A 7500-nucleotide genomic window follows, 5' to 3' on the forward strand; every position below is an offset into this window, starting at 1 on the left:
TTCAGTAAAACACAACATAAATTCTAAACTAATCAAAATATAAACCAAACTCAAGCTTACTTCAGCATAACCTATACTTACTTTATAACAAAGCATAACAAAACCAAAAAACTGAGGGAGACCCTCCAACGCCAGGAGGATCCCACCACCGCCCCCCGGGGCCAGCACACCCCCCACCCCCGGCCCATGAGGACCGGGGGCAGGGGCCACACCACCCCCGAAGGACAGCAGCAACACCCCCCCAACGCCAGACAGCCCCCCCCTAACTAAAACCATTTCACCATAACACCTTCTAGACCCAAGTTCGGTAACCTGTAAGCCTTCCATACCTTGTTCTTCAATTTCAAAACAAAAAGCTATAGTGGCATGCATTAGCCCTCCACCGGGAGCAGAGTATGGCAACCCAAATACTTCCCTAAATTTAAAAACTATCCCTATTTTTTTTCCCTTATTCTATCCCTGCATAAACTGTCCCTAACCACTCTCCCTACTCTCTCCCTACAAATTAAAGGCTAAGAAAAGCTAGGGCACATCAAAAGTAAACCCTCTCCATAGGAGAGAAGCCCTATCTGTACCCAAGCTGCCATACTCTAAAGACCTGATCTTCCTGAGGTCACCGGTGATGTTCCTACTCACCTCCACCTCAGAGAGGACTTTCTGCTGCGTGGACACTAAACACCGTGCGTTCCAGGTGTAGTATCTGACTACTAAGCTAACTATAAAAAGTGTCACCCGATCTCGGCCACCAAGGTTGTTGAATGTCCCGTAGGCCCACTCCGCATAGGAGAGGCCGGCAAGTTGTCTCCAGCCGATGGAAGCTCCCACCCGATTGTATACGGCTATATTAAAAGGACAATGAAGCAGGAAGTGATCCATGCTTTCCAGCGTGGACCCACACTCTTCACGGGGACACCCACGATCATCAGAGTTCCTGTACTTCAGGTTGTCCCTTACATATAGCCTTCCCTGAAAGCAGCGCCAGGCCAAGTCCCAAAACTTCGAGGGGATCCTCTTAGAATTTAACAAGCTTAGGCCCACCCCTAGATCCCGACCTGGGCAATCCCTGAGCGCCAGAGGCTTCTGGAAATGGGTCAACAGAACCCGTTTGTCGAGAAATTTTCTCGACTGGGTCCTGATCTCCCACATTCCCAGACCCCACCGACGAATCGCCTTCAGAGTCGGGGTAGCGTAAGCCGGAAGATGCCCGTGAGGTGTACGCAAGTCCTTCACTCGCCCTCCTGTCTCCCATTCCTGGAAGAAAGGCCGAAACCACTCCCTGCAGGAGAGTATCCACGGAGGAGCCCTCTCTTTCCAGAGGTTCGAGATGTTGATCTTAACAAAGGTGTTAGTTAAGAACACCACGGGGTTGACCATAGACAACCCCCCTAGTCTCCTCGTGCGATACGTGACCTCCCTCTTGACAAGGTTCAACCTGTTCCCCCATAACAGTTGGAAGAACAGGCTGTAGATCCTAGCATAGGATGCCTCTGGCAAGATACACACGCTGCCCAGATAGATGAACAAAGGGAGCAGGTAGCATTTGATCAGGTGCACCCTTTCCCTCAGGGTCAAAGACCAACCCTTCCATTGGTCTACCTTCTGGGCGGCATCCTTAAGCCTGCCATCCCAGTTGACGGATGGGTAATCACCCGGGCCGAATCGGATGCCCAAGATTTTAGCCGAGGACTGGGGCTCTGGAAGGGTGTCCGGGAGGTCAAAGGTGGCATCTCCCCCTCCCAGCCAGAGACTTTCACACTTATCCGGGTTGATCTTGGACCCGGATGCCTCCGAGTAGCGCTCCACTTCAGACATCACCACTCGAGCCTCATCCACTGAGGACACGAAGATGGTGACATCGTCCGCGTACGCTACCACCCTCAGAGTGGCTTCCGGCTCCGCCAGGCTCATCCCGACTCCCGCCAATGGTCCACGATCGACCATCCTAAGGAAAGGGTCGATCGCGAACACATATAACAGCGGGCTCAAAGGACAACCCTGACGAACGCCAGACCCAACCTCAAAAGGGCGGCCAGACCAACCGTTCACAAGCGGGAAACTCTCTGCCCTTGCGTACAAGATCTTAAGCCAATTCACAAACCCCCCTGGCAGACCGTACCTCAGAAGGACAGACCAGAGGTACTCGTGGTTCACCCGATCAAATGCTTTCGCCTGATCCAAGGACAGCATGTAGCCCCTCCAGAAACCAGCACTACTCCGCTCCACTGCCTCCCTGACACTCAGGACAGCGCTTAAAGCGCTTCGGCCTGGCACCGAGCAATGCTGAGTCCCCGAAAGAAGCTGTGGCGCAAAATGCACCAACCGGTTGAATAGTATCTTGGCCAGAAGCTTCCTATCCGTATTGAGAAGAGCTATGGGTCTCCAATTCTCAACACGGCTAGGATCCCTACCCTTTGACAGAAGGATCAGGGCTGACCTCCTCATAGACTCCGGCAGAGTGCCCGAGGAGAGACACTCATTGAATACCTCGGTCATGAGGGGAATTAAGAATTCCTTAAAGGTCTTGTAAAACTCAGATGTTAAGCCATCCGGACCTGGCGATTTCTTCAGGCCGAGCCTGTCAATCGCCAGTCTCACTTCCTCTTCCCTGATCGGATCTGTCAAACCGTCAAGATGAAGGTCAGCCCCCGACTGAGGAGCTGCTTCGGCCAGGAAAGCCGACATCTTGTCTCGATTCAGATCCTTCCTCCCCAAGAGGTCCGAGTAGTAGGATCTGACGATCTCCAAGATCTCTGAACTGGACCGCTTCAGAGATCCTGTACTGTCGATCAGACCCGTCACGATCTTACAACTCACTGACATCTTGCAGTTTCTGTAAGGGTCGGGCGAGCGGTACCTCCCGAAGTCCCTCTCAAAAACTAAAGATGTGTGCCTATCATACTGGCACCTCATGAGCAAGGCTTTCACTCTGGAGATCTCCGAACGGCTACCTCCAGTCGAGACCAGATGCTCGAGTTTCCTCCTCAGGCCCTGATACAGACGGTATCTGTTCAGGGCTCTGAGGCTCGAGAGCTGGCGGAAGAACTTGGCAACCCGTTTTTTGAGGATCTCCCACCACTCTGACTTACTACTACATAGGTCCAGGAGAGCTACCTGACTCTGAAGAAAATCCTCAAAGGATTGTCTTACATCCGCTTCTTCCAGGAGGGACGAATTCAGCTTCCAGTAACCTCTGCCCATCCGGGGAGTCTCTGAAACATTCAAGGAAAACAAAATTAGACAGTGATCGGAGAACTCCACCTCAACCACCTTCACGGCGGAAGAGACGGCTTCCTCCTTCAAATAAAACCTGTCTAGTCTTGACCTACAGCTACCTCGATGATAGGTGAAACCCGTGTGGCCCGAGGGGCTCCGGATGTGGGCATCCTCCAGGCGAGCTTCCCTAACTATGCTATTTAGCGCGACACTGTCGTAGGCCAGCCGGTCATTAGAGCCTCTCCTATCGTGGGTCCTGGTGACATTATTAAAGTCCCCACCAAAAACAACCTGCCGGCTGGTAAAAAGGAAAGGCTTAATCCTCATAAAGAGATCTTTACGGCCCCACTTTGTTTGCGGGGCGTAGATATTAATGAGCCGAAGCTCTTGTCCCTTCATGAGGACATCCAGGATCAGGCACCTCCCCATTTCCAACTCAATAACCCGTCGGCATTCTACCTGTGCGGTAAAAAGCACCGCCACTCCACTATACGGCTCTGTCGCAAGAGACCAGTGTGAAGGCCCAGACCTCCACTCCCTCCTGGCCTTCACTATGGCGGCAAGGTCTGTTAACCTGGTCTCCTGCAAAAATAAAATATCCACATTACTTAAGTTATTTTCAAAAAAGCTAAATGCCGCAAAGCGAGCCGCATCTGACTTTATGCTGGCGCAGTTAATAGAGGCCAGCGTCAATGGAGTGAGTACCGCCATAGAGGGTGATTGAGTTGGACGGTCTTACCCACACAAATTATATACATATATACAATGACTACATCATCTCCTTTTCCCTCCTCTCTCCTGACTCTCCCCGTCCGAGGAGGACCCCTTAGAGGCCTCCTTCGGGCGCTTCAGGGACATGGATAAGTCCATGTCTGGGTCCTCGGTCCCCTCCGCCTGGCCAGCCTGCACCTCCGCAGGAATTACCCCCGAAGGTGCAGGCCCTGTTCCCCCTGAAGGCTCCTCCAGCCCCTCCCCTCCTTCCAGGGACTGGTAACGGTTTGACAAACCAACCAGAGGGGGGGTAGTAGAGCCTTCCTTTGGTCCCTGGTCTGGTTTAAGAGCTTTAGGGGCTATTTTTGAGGGGCCTGCCTTCCTCTTCCCTTTCCCCTTGCCGCTCTTTTGTGGAGTTTTTTTTGGACGCTTTTGTTGTGTCTGCCACTCCTCCGGACTCTCATCCAGACTTTCATACTGGGAGGAATCGGAGGGACTGGCAATTTCACCCTCCTCACGCTCAATTCTCCGGATCTCCTCATCCAACACAACCTCCTCCGGAGCCTCAGCCTGCACTTCTGTTGCTGCATTTGGAGCCGGACCCCGAACTACTCCCTGGGAACTTCCAAGGTCCTTGCTCCTCCTGCGCTTCTCCTCTCGCCTAAGCTTAGAGGGAGTTTTGTGCTTCTTCACCGGCCCGGATGCCCCCTCTCCTTTGCTGGTCCCTTCCCCCCCCGAGGCAACCAAGTGGCTCTCCCCGGCTGGGGCGGTCGCAGCTCTGGAGAAAGAGCGTGGACATTGGCTGAATGGGTGACCGAGGTCACCACACAGGTGACACCTAATCCGGTCACAGGATGCGGCTAGATGACCCTCCCCACCACACAAAGCGCACATCTGCCTAGTGCAGCGCGCGCTAAGGTGAGTGGGGTCACCGCACCTGTGACACAGCTTCGGCTGACCCTGGTAAAAGATCTGGATCCTATCACGTCCTAGGAAGGTAGCTGATGGAATGTGCGTCACTGTATTACCTGAACGCCTTAGGCGGACGGAAAACGTCCAGGCCCCAGACCAGATCCCATACTGATCGAAGTTTTTCCTGGGGACGTCCGTCACCTCCCCATAGCGGCCTAGCCAGGTCATTATGTCGTAACAAGAAAGTGACTCGTTACGGGTAAGCACGGTCACCTTCTTGATCATATTCTGACGGGAAATTGCTTTTACAGCAAAATCCCGCCAGCCGGGCTCCTCCTTCGCCAGTTCGTAATAGGACCAAAAGGCCTCAAGCCCCTCGGCCCTAGCGAAACTGACGTCGAATTCAGCGGAACCGTAGGGGTGGATCAAGGCAAAGATGTCACTCGCCTTGAAACCCGCCTGCAGCAGGAGCTCCACTACCTTGCCCCTTTGGGGACACGCATCACTGCCCCTCCAAATCAGGCGGGCCACGTTCCTACGGCCCACTTCCTGCCCGGCTGTAGGGAGCGACCACACTACCTCCCCATTATGTTCTCGGAAGGCACCGAGTCCGTGTCTTTCAACCCAGAACGATAGGTCTACTTCCCTTCCCTCTACTTGTAGCGACTTGTCTCCCCGCCTAAGAGCTCCCAGGAGGCGCAGTTGCAAGTTACCCTGCCCTGCGGACGGGATCGAGGACCCCCCTGAACCCCCAGCCGCCACACTAGCATAACTGCGGACCGGGGGTGCAGCCGGACCGGATACCCCCTGACCGTCCCCAGTTCCCCCCACCTGCTGACCACCATTATTACCCTGGGCCATTACAGGGGCCATGACATTAGGGGTACCAGGGGTTATGACAGGGGCCGGGACAGGTGCTGGAGATGAACCCTGAGGGCTCCCCCTCCCTCCGCCCCCTTCCACTACATCCACCACATCCATATCCACATCCACATTCATATCCACATCCACATTCCCCCTGCTATTGCTTATATTTTCATTCACTAAGCCAGGGCTGGGACTAAAAACCAAAGTTGCTGGTCTTAGGACATTTTTTATCCTACTTTCCCGGGCTCCTGATAGGCCACCTTGTTCACTCACTTGCTGCTGCTGGGCTCCTGCAGGTGGCAACGATGTTGGTGGTGCTTGTGCATGTACTCCGGGGCTCCCCACCCCTTCTGTGTCATCCGGAACCTTTGGTTCATCACTTGTTTCCGGCCGGACAGTGTTCCTTGCCGCACCACCCGAAACCGGAAGTGACGCGGCCGAAACCGGAAGTGACGCGGCCGAAACCGGAAGTGGGCAAAGCCGGGTCACTCCCTCACCAAAATCAATGTTGCTTGCTCTGGGGGCTTCGTTTTTACTATGGGCACTCCCCTTTACCACTGGGGACCGCCCCCCAGCGGTTACCTCCTTGGGGAAACACTTTTCTTGGGCTGCGGTACTATAGACACTCCCCCCGCCCACAGGGGAGTGTATGTCGACCTGGGGACCGCCCCCTGCCTCTCCCACAGTGCCGCTGCTCGGCCGCCCGAGCCCCTCTGCCGACACATGGGGGGTACAATGTACTGTAGCCACACTCCCCCCCCCTCCTGCAGGGGAGCGCACCATCACTGTAGGCACACTCTGGGGGCCGCCCCCCACCTCCATCACGGACCCTGACTCCCGGCCACGCCCCCCACGAGAAGGGGCGTGGCCTGCAGAGCCCGAGCCACCTGATTGGCCCGGATGCCTTTTGTCTGGCCCTTCTTCCTCCTTGACGTCACTCCCACTGCTGAGAGTGGCGTCCTCCGCCATTTTCACTGCTTTGGCCATGTGCTTTTGTACCCCCTTTCTCTGCTGGACCCGCTCCACTTCAGAAACGGACCCCTGCAGTTTAGGGGACACAGCAGCCCGAATCAACTTCTCAGCTGATCCAGACTGCTGTGTTACATACACCAACTTGACTTCTTTCCTCACTTTTGTTGTTTTATTTTTCTTTTTCCTCTTTCCTTCATCCCCTGGCAGTTCTTCGCCGAAGGAGAAGCGATCCAGCGCCATGGGGGACTCCTGCATGATTATGGCTTTCATCAAACCACTGGGGATAAGTCCATCATCACTATCATCTCCATGCGAATCAGGTAATGCCACCTGTTGTGGCTCTATTCTTGCTGACTCTGGGGGGGTGCATGGGGTCACCGGGGTTTCTGGAACAGTTTGGGTGCTGGGGGCGTTGGGGGACACCGGGTTAACTTCACCCTTCCCACCTTCTTCACCCCTGCCCTGCTCCACCTCATCTTCACTGTCCACATCACCGTTCTCCCCACTGCTCTCTCCGCTGCTTACATCTTCACTATCACTCCCCTCACCTCTTCCACTGGAAGCCATCTTCAGGAAGCGATCTTCATTTTGCAGCTTCTCCCTCATTGCACCGCTGCCCTCCAGGATCGCTGCTCTCCTCCTTTCCATTTCCTCCACCTCACTCTTGAGTGCCTTGACTTTTGCCGAGTAAGCGGCTCTCTTGGTCTTAGAAGAGTTATTTGCCATGTTCCTGGCACATTGCAGCTCTTCCCTTGTTTTCTTGAGCTGCTTCCCCAGCAGCTCATATTCTGAAAACATGGCCGCCATCCTCGAACAGTAGACGGA

The sequence above is a fragment of the Dendropsophus ebraccatus genome, chromosome 7 (genome assembly GCF_027789765.1).
Source record: "Dendropsophus ebraccatus isolate aDenEbr1 chromosome 7, aDenEbr1.pat, whole genome shotgun sequence".
Lineage (NCBI taxonomy): Eukaryota > Metazoa > Chordata > Amphibia > Anura > Hylidae > Dendropsophus > Dendropsophus ebraccatus.